The following is a 16,316-nucleotide window of genomic DNA, read 5'->3' as shown; positions in this document are numbered from 1 at the left end:
AATTTGACCCTTTTATAGCTTTTTCCCCTGTTTGTTTCAAGAGTGGGAATAATGGTCTCTCAAGGTCTCTATCTCTCTGACTTCAACCCACAATAATATATTTTCACATAAAGATTTTTTTTCAAAAACAAATGAAGTGTAAAATAACAACAACAAACATAATTTTTAAAACAACACTTGAGCTTCTCAAATTTGACCCAGAATAAAAGTGGACTGTGAAATCTGTATATTTGTATAGCCCCAGAGATGTGTAATCCCTGGTGACCATGTTATGTGTGGCTATAAGAGTTCATGTACAAGAAAATTTCATCGAGAAAAAGATTCATGTTATATGACCTTTTCTGATCAAGTGTTCCTTAGTTCTGTCCTTGGTGGATGGGAAATGGGAGGGCAAAGAGCTTAATTTCTTTATTTCAGGATATCCAATTGAATGTATACTTACCAACTTTATAAAGTGACATATAATTGTAAATTGCTATATTTATCTAAGAATTACATAATTTCCAACAACAATAACAACTAAGAAATAGATTCATGTTGAAATCAGGAATATCCTCCACTGTAATGCAAAGACTCTTCATAATTGTTTACCAACATTATTTCACAATTGCTATGCATTTCTCAGTTGATGAAATTTTTCTTGGAGATTTACTGTCACTGTTATGATCATTGTTTAGAGGTTATATGTGTGTGTGTGTGTGTGTACATGTATATATATGTATATAACCCAGTATAAGGAAATTGTCCCTGAATTTACAGATAAATTCCTGAATATTACTAACAGTTTTGAAAGTCTTGACTGTCTGTTCCAAACTTTCTACTGTACTGCTGAGCTCTACCATGTTGTAGCACTGTGTAGACATTGAAATCTTTGTGGAAAATTCCAGGTAGCAGTTTTCTTCTGTGACTCCTGTGTCACACTCCAAGCATGAAGAGCTCAGGAGTTGGCTTGGACTCAAGGGGCATTCCATGTATATATTTGTAATTCCTTTTTGGCGCCCCCACTCTGTTACCCACTCTCAAATGCCCTTGTTAACACCAATCTTTGATTTCTGCTTCTTTCTTTCCAAATACTTTTTTTTCCCTTAATTTTGCCTAGAATCTATTTCTCTGCTATAAGATTTTGATAATACCTTGCAAGAGTGAGCTAAATTGAATGTGGAGTTAAACTCTTGTGCTTATTTTTCTCATGAAGATTATGTGACATTATGTGGAATGTCTCAAAAGAGTCTTTGTATATAATTCTTTGGCTGTTATATTTGTTTACTATTTTGAGCTACTCCATCATAACTGGAAAAGTACATGAATGAACTTTTAAAAGAATTGGACAGCTGCATGGAAAAGAATGAAACTAGACCACTTTCTTAGACCATAGACGAAAGTAAACTCAAAATAGACTAAGACTTAAATGTAAGACCTGAAACCATAGAACTTTTAAATAAAAACAGACAGTAAACTCTTGGACATTGTCTAACAATATTTTTATGGATATGTCTCCTCAGGCAAGAAAAAAAAAGCAAAAGTAAACTAAAAAGACTATACCAAAATAAGAATTTTCCAGAGTAAAGAAAACCATCAACAAAATGAAAAGGCACCCTACTAAATGGAAGAAGATACTTGCAACACATACATCTGATAAGGTGTTAACATCGAAAATATATAAATAACTCACATAGCTCAACACCAACAGAAAATCAATGCAATTAAAAAATGGGCAAATTACCTAGACAGATATTTTTCCACAGAAGACAGGCAGATGGCCAATAGGCACATGAAAAGATGCTCAACATCATTCATCATCAGGGAAATGCAAATCAAATTCATAATGAGATGTCACTTCACATGTGTCAGAATGGCCATCTCAAAAAGGGAAGAAACATCAAGTGTTGCTGAGGATGTGGAAACAAAAAGGAACACTTGTGCACTGTTAGTTGGAATGCAAATTGGTACAGCCACTGTGGAAAACATTATGGAGGTTCCTCAGAAAATTAAGTGTAGAAATATCATATGATCTGGTAATTCCAATTCTTGGCATTTACCAGAAGAAAATAAAAATGTTAATTTGAAAAGATAGACATACCTCTACATTTATTGCAGTATTATTTACAATAGTCAAGATACAGAAGTAATTTAAACATCCATTGATAGTTGAATGGAGAAGGAAGATGTGGTGTATCTATACAATAGAAAATTACTCAGCCATAATATAATATGCAATTTTGCCATCTGTGAAAACATAGATGGATCTAGAGGTTATAATGATAAGTGAAATAAGTAGATAGAGAATGATGACACCATATTATTTTACTTGTATGTGGACTCTAAAAAGACAAACAACACAAAACAGAAACGGACTCATAAAAACGGAGAACTGATAGTTGCCAGAAGGGAAGGGCTTAAGGGGATGAGTTATAGGGGATTAAGAGGTATACATTTCCAATTATACAATAAGTAAATCATGGGAATGTTAAGGAGGCATAGAGAATACAGTCAATAATACTGTGATAAGGTTTTATGATGACAGATGATACCCACATATACCATGGTCATTTTGTAATGCTTATAAATGTCAAATTACTGTGTGGTATACCTGAAACTAATTTAATATTATATGTCAACTACACTTTAATTAAAAATGAACAAAAAGAAGAAAGTGTATTTAGACAATACATAATTAATGGATCATTCAACAAATGAGATTATTGTGGCTATTTAAGAAAAAAAGTGATTGAGCAACTGACTCTTAGTTTTGACTCAGTTCATGATCTCACAGTTGGTGAGAGTGAGTACCACGTCAGGCTCTGTGCTGACATCATAGAGCCTGTTTAGGATTCTGTTTCCCTCTCTCTCTGCCCTTCCCCTGCTCATGATTTCCTTCTCTCTCAATAAATAAAGAGCTGAAATTAAAAAAAAAAAATCCTTGTTTGTCTAATCTAGTTAAATTTAATGACTAAATATAAAAAACAAACTAGAATTAACCAGTAGTGAATAGTTTCCTGATCTTGTCTGTGAAATATCTTTCTAAGCATATAAACAACAACAACAAAAATGAAAAACACAAAATTCACTAGACTTCAGCAAATAAGCATTTAAAGAACTTTCTAAACCAACACCTGAAAAAGAAATAATCCAGTGAATAAATTGGCAAAAGACATGAATAGACACTTTTCCAAAGAAGAATCCAGATGGCTAACAGACTCATGAATAACTGCTTAACATTGCTCATCATCTGGAAAATACAAATCAAAACCACACTGAGAAACCACCTCACACCAGTCAGAGTAGCTAAAGTCAACAACTCAGGAAACAACAGATGTTGGCAAAGATGCAAAGAAAGGGAAACCCTCTTACACTGTTGGTGAGAATGAAAACTGGTGCAGCCACTCTGGAAAACAGTATGGAGGTTCCTCAAAAAATGAAAAATAGAACTACCCTACGATCCAGCAATTGCACTACTAAGTATTTATTAAAAGGATACAAAAATGCTTATTTGAGGGGGTACATGCACCCCAGTGTTTATGGCTGTGCTACCAAAAATAGGCAAATTCTGTAAAGAGCTTAAATGTTCATCATCTGATGAATGGATCAAGAGGTGGTATATTTATAGAACAGAATACTACTAGGGGATGAAAAAGAATGAAAACTTACCATTTGCAACAACATGGATGGAACTAGAGTACATTATGCTAGAAAAATAAGTCAGGCAGAGGAAGACAAATATCACATGATTTCATTCATATGTGAAAGGTAAGAAACAGCCGATGAACATAAGAGAAGGGAAAGAAAAATAAGTTACAAACAGAGAGGGAGGCAAATCATAACAGACTCTTAAATACAGAGAACAAACTGAGGGCTTATGGGGTGGGGGGTTGGGATGGTGGGGAAAATGGGAGATGGGCATTGAGGAGAACATTTGTTGGGATGAGAACTGGGGGTTGTATGTACCTGATGAATGATGGATATCCACTCCCAAGCGACGACTACACTGTATACACTGTATGTTAGCTAATGTGACAATAAATCATTTTTAAAAAATGAAGAAAATAAAGTACTGGAGAAGTAAATAAATAAATAAATAAATAAATAAATAAATAAAACTGTTATAGTCAAATTAAAACACACACATACACATATGCAATAACAAAGGGTAAACACAGGTATAGTATGAATTATTCATGATCCTCTCACATTCCAGAAAATTAATAGAAAGTATATTATTTTTCATAATAATGTTGGTAGACATGTCAAATATTAGAGAGTATTAATGGTGTAAGATATTCTAAATAATTCAATAAAGAAATCTAACTAGGAATTATCACACTTAGAAATAAGTAAAAATTCTTTAAAAAGCTAATGTTCAATATTATAGGGAGTTGAAAGAGGGTTTTTTTTGTTTTGTTTTGTTTTGTTTTGTTTTGTTTTTTAGATTGAGATAGAGCCAGATAGAGAGAGAGAACTGGGAAGGGGCAGAGAGAGAGGGAAAGAGAGAATCTTAAGCAGACTCCACACTCAGCAGCCGAAGCAGAGCTCCATCTCACCATCAGGAGATCATGATCTGAGCAGAAATCAAGAGTTGGCTGCTTAACTGACTGAGTCACCAAGGTGCCCCAGACTAGCATTTAATTAGAAATGCTTCTTTCAGGTCCTCTGGTCGGCTCAGTCAGTTAAGCACCGGATCTTGATTTTGACTATGTATTGATTTCATTGTTTGTTAGTTCGAGCTCCAAGGGGAGCTACGCTGAGAGTGCAGAGCCTGCTTGGGATTTTCTCTCTTTCTCTGCCTTTCCCCCATTTGCTCTCTCTCTCAAAATAAATAAATAAATGTTTAAAAAATGAATCAATAAACATATAAATGCTAATGTGGGCATGAAATGACTTGACTTCCCCAGAAATAAATTTATCAGTATTTGTTATGTCAACAAAATTCAAAATTCTAAATATCTAAAATATATAATGTATAGGGGAGCCTGGGTGGCTCAGTCGGTTGGGCGTCTGACTTTGGCTCAGGTCATGATCTCAAGGTTCCTGGGTCTGTGAGTCCAAGCCCCTCATCGGGCTCTGTGCTAACAGCTTGGAGCCTGGAGTCTGCTTCAGATTCTGTGTCTCCCTCTCTCTCTGCCCCTTCCCCACTCACACTCTGTCTCTCTGTGTCACAAAAATAAATAAACATTGAAAAAATTAATAAAATAAAATAAAATATCTGATGTATAAGCTAAGCAGTAATAACCTGTGAATAACTGAAATGTTCAAACACAAAAACATCTACATAACTCATGCCTCATTTACTTGAGAAAATATCATATAGACAATCATATATAATTCCCTAGCCATACTATAATGGTAAAAGGATTTATGATTCAATAATTTATATAGAAAGTAGACCTCAAAACAAAAGAGAATTTTTAGTATCTGTGCTTGTCTATCTGAGATGGGACGTTCAAAAGGAGGAAAACAAACCTCTAACAAAAACTATCAAAAGGCAGCAGAAATACAGGTTTTGTATTCTGCACATAATTTTTTCAAATTTTAAAATTTCTATCATAATCCTATTTTTATAATAGCATAACATCTATATTATCTTAAAATACTGTCATAAATATTCAAAAATAATTTTGACTATGTGGTCCAATTTGGATGGTATTTACGTTTGCACATTTTCAACTTTTCAATTATGACAAAAAATAAATATGTGAAATGAAATGGACATAAATTAGGGCCAAAACATTTTGTCTGTTATTTACAGCATCTTATTTGCAGTGTATGTACAGAGAGAGATAGGATATAAGAAATAGTTTATATAGTATTCTATATAGAGTACATGAACTATGTAGAATATATACAGTACATAAATGTAGCATATATATAAAGTTGAATGTGTTAAAAGTTTCCATTCAGAGCATAAAAAGTTGCAGGTAAGGAACAGTAGACAACAAGAAAAATGAAAAATGGATGGAGCATGCAAATTGAGTTATCTGTTCAACTAAAATACATTAACATCAAATCCATCTATAGAGAATGACTTCAGTACATGATATACTTTATGACAAAATAACATTCTCAAATGCTTGTACCAAATGGGGAACATCAAGCCTGGAAAAGTGACCTAACATAATTTAAGCCTTAACACTTGTTCCAGAATTGCCACTGGGTCCACCAACCACCTGTCCAATCATTTCAACAACTGGTTGTGTCATAATAGAGATGCAGCTGTTTATTTTCATACTCCCTTAGGCATTAAAACCATGTGAAATCCAAGAAGCAAAATTTCAGATTTATAATAGATCAGTCATAAAGTTTGGACTTAAACTCTCAGTATGTCCATAACCATTTACTGAGCACCCACAATGTCTATAGCAATATACTAAGTGCCATCAGAAAAATAAATAAGCAAAAAGGACAAATTGAATTCCTATACTTCAAAATAGAAAGCATGCACTTAAAAATTTGAGATCATTTACGTACAGCATATATCAGTAATGAACAGTATTAACACATGAATTTGAGCTTTGCATTATTTAAACAACAAAAAATCTGAGTGGAAGTAAAAATCATTTTTAGCTTTTAGTATTCTAGTATGTGAACATTTTAGAAAATAATTTTATAAAGTAACATAAAATTGTGTGTTTCCAAAAATCAAATTCCAGCCCAACAAAGTTTAAGTCTTTGCTGGTTGGATAGAAAATTAGCATTTGGGGCACACAGGTAGCTCAGTGGGTTGAACGTCCAACTCTTGATTTCGGCTCAGGTTGTGATCTCACGGTTGGTGAGTTCAAGCCTTGCATTGGGCCCTACACTGGCAGTGCAGAGCCTGCTTGGGATTCTCTGCCACCCTCACTTTCTGCCCTCCCCCCTCAAAAATAAATAAAGAAAACAAGCATTTAAAGAAGTATTGAGGAAGACATAGTTTAGGTGTTAGGTGCAAAACAATCAAAACTTACTTTTCTAAGTGTATACATAATTGGTAAAAGAGAGAGAGAGAGAAAGAGCACAAGCCAGGGAGGGCCAGAGAGAGAGGGAAACACAGAATCCTAAGCAGACTCCAGGCTCCGAGTTGTCAGCACAGAGCCCAATGTGGGGCTCAACTCATGAACTGCCAGACCATGACCTGAGCCAAAGTTGGGTGCCCAACCAACCTAGCCACGCAGGCGCCCCATCCATAGTCCATTTAAAAAATGAAAACTATTAAAATAATGGATATCTACATTTGTAATCCTTTATTTCTTTACACGTTTGTTCCTTTTTTTAAACCATGTACCATTAAATAACTCTACTATTGATATGCTGTACCACTGCTAAAACTTTGGGATAATTTTGGGGTAATGGCAGTTCCATGCAGCAGATCCAGCTTTAAAAACAAAACAAAACAGGAGTGCTTGGGTGGCTCAGTCAGTTAGGTATCCAACTTCGGCCTAGATCATGATCTCACAGTTCAAGGGTTTGAGCCCCAGGTCAGGTTCTGTGCTGATAGCTCATAGCCGGGAGCCTGCTTCAGATTCTGTGTCTCCCTCTTTCTCTGTCCCAACCTACTCGCATTCTGTCTCTGTCTCTCTCAAAAATAAATAAACATTAAAAAAAATTTTTTAAAGATGTATGTAATATTCCAATTACATGATCAAAATAAATATGACAACTTTGAAATTCCTATCAAAATATAAACATTTTTCACAGAACTCAAATAATTCTAAAATCCCAAAGACCCCAAAAAAGTCATAGCAATCTTGAGAAAGAATAACAAACCTGGAGCTTTCACAATCCCAGAGTTCAAGTTATATTACAAAGGTGTGGTAATCAAACCAGGCTGGTACTGGCACAAAAACAGACACATAGATCAATAGAACAGAGTAGTGAGACCAGAAATAAACCCACAGCTGTATAATCAACAAATCTACAACAAAGGAGGCAAGAGTATACATCGGGGAAAAAATAGTCTTCTCCACAAATGGTGCTGGGAAAAGTGGAAAACTACATGGAAAAGAATGAAACTGGATGATTTTCTTACATATGCACAAAACATAAAGTCAAGATGGATGAATGACCTAAAAGTGAAACCTGAAAGCATGAAGATCCTAAAAGTAATATGAAGTCGTTTTCTTTGACATTGGCTGTAAAAACCATTGTTCTCAACATGTCTCCTAAAGCAAGAGAAACAAGAGCAAAATTAAACTACCGTGCTATACCAAAGTAAAAGGCTTTGCATAACCAATAAAACCATTAACAAAACAAAAAGACCACTTACTGAATGGGAGAAGATATTTGCAAATGACATATCAATGAAGCATCTCATATATATATGACATATATCTAAAATATACAAAGAACTTAATTTAACTCAATACCCCAAAAACAAACAAGCCAATTGAAAAATAGGCAGAGGACCTGGATAGACATTTCTCCAAAGACATCCAGATGGCCAACAGGCACATGAAAAGATGCTCAACAACACTCATTATCCGGGAAATACAAATCAAAACCACAATGAGATATCACCTCACGCCTTTTAGAATGCCTAGTGTCAAAAAGACAAGTGCTAGTGAGGATAAAGAGAAGGAACTCTTTTTTTTTTTTAATTTTTTTAATCTTTATTTTTGAGAGAGAGAGACCGCATGTGAGCAGGGGAGGAGCAGAGATGGAGGGAGACACAGAATCTGAAGCAGGCTCCAGGCTCTGAGCTGTCAGCACAGAGCCTGACACGGGGCTCAAACTCAGGAACTGTGAGATAATGACCTGAGCCGAAGTTAGACACTCAACCGACTGAGCCACGCAGGCGCCCCAAGAGAAGGAACTTTTAATGCAGTGTTGATGGAAATGTGACTTGGTGCAGTCACTGTGGAAAACAGTATGGAGGTTTCTCAAAAAATTAAAAATAGATTTACCGTATGATCCAGTAATTCCACTAATGGATATTTATCCCAAAATGCAAAAACACCAATTTGAAAAGATATATGCACTTCCATGTTTACTGCATTATTTACAATAGCCAAGCTATGGAAACAACTCAAGTGTCCATTAACAGATGAATGGATAAAGAAGGTGTGGTATATATACATAATGAGTTACTCAGCCATGAAAAAGAATGAGATCTTGCCATTTGCAACGACATAGACAAACCTAAAGCATATAATGCTAAGTCAAGTATGTCAAACAGAGAAAGACAAATATCACATGATTTCACTCATATGTGCAATTTAAGAAATAAATGAACAGAGAAAAAACAGGCAAACAACAACAGAAGACTCAACTACAGAGAACAAACTAGTGATTGCTAGAGGGGAGGTGGGTGAGAAGATGGGTGAAATAAGCGAAGGGCATTAAAAGTACACGTATCTTAATGAGCATTGAGTAATGTAAAGAATTTTTAAATCATTATATTGTACACCTGAAACTAATATAATACTGTGTGTGTGTGTGTGTGTGTGTGTGTGTGTGTGTGTGTGTACACACACACACACACACACAGAGTATATATATAAAATAACTTTCAGTTTTGGAGTTCATTTTTAAAGTCTCTTCCATGTGTTAGTCACACAGCAGGTATCTCTCTTGATGATATTCAGTTATTTATTCCATATAGGAAATAGGTCAGAAAACACCATGGATTTTTTCCTTTTGCCAGCCAGTACTTTTAAAGCACCCATTTGGGGATCCATAACCAAAAATATAGTTGAGAATACCAACACTAAGTATTGTTTCTAATGCATATATTATATCCTACAAAAGTTAATATTTCCACAGTGATAAGAAACAATATCTCAACCACTACTAGGAAACCAGCATTGTAGATATGCCTGGAATGAAAAAAAATAAATAAAAATGATGGTAGCAGCAGTTTTTGCCATACCAAACTTTGCTTGTTCTCAGGTTTTCCAGACTCCCAAACATTTCCCAAGTTGCAACGTAAGTATATTGAAAATTGCATGTAATTAAAATTGCAAACAGAAAGAACCAAGACATGAGGAATTCTATGAAGCCCCTTACCACTCTTTGGAACACATAATTTTTTCTTAAGTACTTATCTCAAATCAGTAGATATAGAAATCATTCAAGCAATAAAATATAGAAAATGGTAAAAGTCACTTTCATAAATTATTTTCTTATAATTTTACCAATTATGTATACACTTAGAAAAGTAAGTTTTGATTGTTTTGCATTTTATACATATGGGATTATATTGGGTTTGTGGGTTCCACAAGATAGAATATGTCCCATCTTGCTGAACCAATTAGGGCATAGCCTGTTGATTTGGGCTGCATTCAATAGATGCTGATTTGGGATTTAACTGATTTAAAGTACCAGGGATAATGCTTAAGTAAAGCACATAATATCTCAGGGATCCAATAAGGTTTTTTTTAAGTGATGGGGTCTAAAAAACAACATCTTTTTTTTTTTCCTGATTGCCAAAAGGATTAAAAACGTGATAGGCACACATAGTCACAATCAGCTTATTTGGTGAACAACCTCCTAAATTTCACAAGGTATTTTCAGCTATCTCTACTGGTAGAGGTCAGATAGTATAGTCAAGGTGTTTGATATGGACTCTTCTGCCTTACCAGGCAATAAGGCATCACTTATTTAGTGAAAGCTTAGAAAATCTGAGGACAGAGGTGCTTACACTAAATCCTGACCTAGCTATTGGAGGCAAATGGTAAGGGGGCTAAATATTCTTGATAGGGTATTGAAGGCATATATTGGAAGTCTTGCCATGTAAATGTGAATTAATAACAGTCTTTAGGTGTCAGTAGGTTAGAAAGGAAGGAGTTGGAAATTTCCAAGATAGCATAAAATGTGTCATGCATTTGTGCAATGGATTCAGTTATAACACTAGGATCTGGAAAAACGGGGACTAAGAGATCAGTATAGAAATTCACTGGTGATAACCCCCCATAAACCTCCACCTCCATCTGGCTTTTCACTGGTGATATAGGGCTTTTATATTGAGATGTGTTATTTTACTACATCTGTAAAGTTTAAGCTCTAACTGGAAACTGTGATTTTCCTTTCTCCCTCCTGGGATTCTATATTGCTTTTGTTGGACTACCTGAGAGTGAGGTGAGAGATAAATTGTGGAGCTATTTATGTGTCCCATTAGCACTTTCATGCATGAGTTCTTTCTGATCAAAAGAATCCTTTCTATCAGTTAATACTTTAAGAGAGAAAGCAAGCAAAACATCAATACCACTATACATTCAGCAGAAGTGGTTAACACTGTTTACTGATTAACTGAGTTGTTCCAAAGGGTGCCACCCACAAGGTCATGTTAGCTTTCCTTGCACCTTCGGCAGTTAAATCTGGGATCCTCCTTCCTCAACACTGAATAGGTTGGTGATTTGGACACCTGCACCCAATAGATTCATAAAAACTTGAGTCCCTTCCCTTTCTGAAGTTCCCAAGCTTAAACAGAAGGGTGAGTTCATGTTGCTTTGGTCCCTGTTGCGGGACAGTGAAATCTCAGTCCCACCTCTCTTGCTTGCGTTTATTCAAGCTCCCTCCCTATCTCTGTCTTATGAGAGCAATTAATTAGGAAAGAGGAAGAGATTAGAGGACATAGGACAGAATGACTCCATTCCATTAAAAAAGGTGCATTGAGGGGTGCCTGAGTGGCTCAGTCGGTTAAGCATCCAACTTCGGCTCAGGTCATGATCTCGCGGTTGCAAGTTCAAGCCCCACATCCGGCTCTGTGCTGGCAACTGTACCCTGGAGCCTGCTTCGGATTCTGTGTCTCCCTCACTCTCTGCCCCTCCCATGCTCATGCTCTGTCTCTCTCACTCTCTCAATAATAAATAAACGTTAAAAAATTTTTAAAAAGATGCATTGACTTTTGGTTTCCAATATCATGGCAACTGCTTGTAGCTCAACTAAATGAGCTTGTAAGTTTTTGTCTACCAGAAGCTCTGTATCATGTGGCATGGCTGTCATTACTAACACCCTTTTGTTTAGCATTGGAAACTCCTTTTCTAAAAATCCATAGTCACATGCTTTCAACCAGGGCTGTGGGATTTGTACCATTTGGCTGACATCCGATCTGCTTGACTCACAGAATGGCAACAATTTTTAAGGAGTCTTTTAAAAATATTTTTAAGTTTATTTAGACAGAAAGAGAGTGAGCACGTGTGTGCTCATGCACTTGTGCACAAGTGGGGGAGGGACAGAGAGAGAGAGCAAGAATCCCAAGAAGACTCTGCACTCACAACTGAGACTCAAACTCACATGAGGCTCAAACCTGTGAGATCATGATCTGAGCTGAAGTCAAGGACTGGGTGCTTAACCTACTGAGCCACACAGGTGCCCCTAAAGGGTCTTTTTAAATATGGGGCATCATGCTCCGGTTTCTCTTCAGATCGCATAAATCTTTCACCTTTTAAATATGGGACATCTGCTGCTCCATTCTCAAGAGATACATTCTCAAGACTGTATCTCTGAAGTTTTTATCCATTTTCAACATAGAGGGGCACTACTTTCTTGCTCTCCAATGCGTTCCCTTCATCAGCACTGTAAACTCAATCCAGAGTAGTAAGAGCCTAAATTCTAGGCAATCCTTCTGTGTTTCTCTGTGTGAATTCATCTGTCTCCAAGAAAACTCCTTCAGAAGATGAAAGCTTTCTTAGTCCAACTAAGATGAGAATTTGCATTGCCACCTCCAAATTGATCTAAGGTTGGAATCATGAATGCAACCCTAAGCCAACACACTTGTTATCTTTGTTTCTTAACAAGCATTACACCTGCATGGTTCCAGAAGGAAACACTATTTCTATCTTTCAAGGCTGTAAACAAACTTGCTTTATTCCCCCTGGCCCCCACCAGGATACACTATGCCTTTCCAAACTGTTTGCTATACAAATATCCTTGAAATGATAGTCCAGAAAATAGTAGTGCTTTCCTCACAAAATGTTCAGAAATGCAAGAGATCCATGGAGAATGATCTCCTAACAATATATGCTCACCGATTATTGCTCTGTTTGTCTTAACATTTCTTGAGAGATGTTTGTTAAAATCCCTCATTCTATTTTTAGGCTTTTGCACAGTGTATATTTTAGTTCTGATGATTTCTCCTGGCCCCACCTTAGTCTTGTATAAATACAGTTTAACTTGGATAAAACAGTCTTTCTCATACCTGTGCTGCTAGATTAGTTCCAATCACCTTCCTCCCAAGAGGAAAAAAAGGAGAAAGACTGAACCTTTTAAATGACTATACTGTTGTAGTATATGCTTCCAGTGGACATCAGGTTTTATATATCTTCTATCATTTAAATCACAGAATGATCAATATGCCAACTATTATTTTCTTCAATTTGAGAGGAATAGCCTGACATTCAGAAAGAGAAAATAATGTACATATGTTACCCCATATCACCATCTGATTTTTAACTTGGGCCTGCTAATCTTAAACTTTTCTGTATAATTACATGTCTTCAGGCAGAAACCCTTTGTTTGCTATTCATTAATAATCTTGTTTTCATTGTTTATTTCTCTTTTTAGAAATATCAAAAATTCTTTAAGGCAGGTTTTGACCATAATAACAAGTTGTTCTTATAGACAGTTTTGGAGTTAAATTTTTTGCCATTCCCATATAAGAGTTTATAAAAAAAAGACAAATTACTAAACTCTAAGCCTCAGTTTCCTCAAGTATAATTTGAGAATATATCCTACTTCCCAGATTCTTGCAAATATTAATGAAGAATACAGAAATGACATATATAGTTCAATATGGGAGGCATAGTATACCTTCAGTTAATAACAGTTTGCTATCACTTACAAATCTCTGTACCAAAAACAGAAAGAGGGAGGGAGGGAGGAAGGAAGGAAGAGAGGGAAAGAAAGAAAGAAAGGAAGGAAGGAAGGAAGAAAGAAAGAAAGAAAGAAAGAAAGAAAGAAAGAAAGAAAGAAAGAAAGAGAAAGAAAGAAAAAGAAAAAAGAAAGGAAGAATCCAATATCTACATTTAAAAAGTACCATCCACAGTTGGTTAACTGGGAACTTTACTACCCAGACCACCAAGTAACTTCAAGAAGATTCATCTGAGACTAATAATACTGGTTAAAATTATATGATTTTATATACTAGGATTACTAACAAGCCAGTGTAGATCACATTAAGTACATTGGAAGACAAATGTTTTGCCTTCCCATGATGGGGGAGGGGGGGCAAATGGCACCCTAAAATACATACTATGCAAACATTGCATGCATATAAAAGGCTTATGCACCCTCCCCAAATCATATTATTCATTATTTTAAAATAAGAATTTGTACTTTTAAAACATTCTCAATATACTTATTTAAAAAAAAAAATTGCTGAATAAAATTGTTCTGTTCCAGCCCTTTAGTATATAGAAAAAAAAAATCAATTAATGCTGTCTTTATTTCCTTATTCACAATGTGTGCTTTGAGTGCCTGATTATAAAAATGCAGTAAAATGTTTCCTGCCAGGTGATTTTTGTAAGTGCTTCCATTCTTTTCAATTGCTTTTGCAGGCATGCCAGTAACAATGTGTTTTAAAGTTGGCCTAACATACAGAAATGAAGAGCAAGGCTCTTCCAGGCAAGGTATTTGTCAGCACTTGATTCTAAACAGATTATCAATCATAAAGGGTTCATCTGCAGCCATATCTGAAATATTCCATGTCAGTGTCAGTTCAGTACCTTTGTTTCCAAATCTAGCCAGTATAACAGTAAACATTATACTTTTGGACCACATAAGTGCATGTTTCTGCCAACCAATCTCAATCAACTGTAACTTTTTTGCAAGTTTTCCCTAGTGCCAGCTGAAACTGCATATGCTCTACCATCTCCATTAAATTCTCATACCCATTAGGGCATGAGATTGATATGGAAGCCAAGCACTGTATCATCATAATTTCCATTTGCATGGCATTTTTTATTTGAAATGCATTGAAGATCTCAAAAGTTTTTACATTATTTCTTAAAGTAAGGTTTTAGTAATTTTAATAAGCGGTCACCTAATCCTTGGAATGACAGAAAATTTGGTACCACTGAGAATTTTGAATAAAAATGAAACAAAAATAAAAGAAGGTTATAGTGGATCTTTGTTTATCTCAGAAAAATGACCTATTTTTAGATATACCTGACTGCCCTAGAAATAATAAGGAAGAAAGAAAATTTACAGATTTAAATTATCACCAGAAGTATTTTTAGCAAATTTTTTCACATAATTTAATTACTTTCTACATATATTCTGAGATATAATTAAGATATCTAATCTATTCTGTTTTTGTTATAATTTAATGTTTAATTTCTTTTTTATTATTTATTTAGAATTTTTAGAAATGCCCCAAGAGACTACTCATTTTAAGGCATATGAATATTGGGATTTTTATTTTGGTTGCCAAAGATTCTAATTAGACAAAAAAGTAATTAACATGGTTAAACAGGTTAAGAATTATAATTCATATGTAATATAGAATAAAAAAACATTTGGTTTACTCTAACCAACTGGAGAATCTTAAAGATGAAACATCTGTAGATTATGAAATATTTACAGGAAGTAGATAATTTTCTTCACTTTTTATAGCATGTGGTATATAATATGATATGTGGCATGCTATAAAGGCTCATTTATACTTATTGATTTATTATTATTATTATTATTATTTTAAATTTTTTTTTAACGTTTTTATTTATTTTTGGGACAGAGAGAGACAGAGCATGAACGAGGGAGGGGCAGAGAGAGAGGGAGACACAGAATCGGAAACAGGCTCCAGGCTCTGAGTCATCAGCCCAGAGCCTGACGCGGGGCTCGAACCCACGGACCGCGAGATCGTGACCTGGCTGAAGTCGGATGCTTAACCGACTGCGCCACCCAGGCGCCCCTTTATTGATTTATTATTGATGGATATAAGAACCACAAAAGTTCAAAATTAAGACAATAATACATACAGTTAATTTATAACTACACTCTATAAATTATATTAAATTGAATTTAGGTGATTTGTGGCTGATGGTCCCTGGGAAGCAACATTCATAATCACTTCTTACAGTGTAAGAATCATTTTAGAAAATGATCAACATGCCTAGTTAGAAAGTATTTTTAGTTTATGTAGAATAGTGGTCTTAGAAAAAATATTTAGAACTTTTTGACATTATGATGGTTTACTGAAAATGCCTTAAAAAGGCTAGGTAAATAATGCAGGCTAGGTAAATAATGTAGGCTAGGTAAATAATGTAGCCATATAGACCTTTTGCACTCTGATTTTCAACAGTGTATTGTATCTAATCATAGGATATTAAGTCCACATTTGCTCCCGTGTGTGTGTGTGTGTGTGTGTGTGTGTGTGTGTGTGTGTGTATCTTTTCCAGATGACAATA

This window comes from Herpailurus yagouaroundi, unplaced genomic scaffold, assembly GCF_014898765.1.
Source record: "Herpailurus yagouaroundi ecotype Mexico unplaced genomic scaffold, PumYag 141, whole genome shotgun sequence".
In the NCBI taxonomy this organism is placed as follows: domain Eukaryota; kingdom Metazoa; phylum Chordata; class Mammalia; order Carnivora; family Felidae; genus Herpailurus; species Herpailurus yagouaroundi.
The sequence above is the reverse complement of the archived record's forward strand: the minus strand, read 5'-3'. Positions refer to the sequence as shown.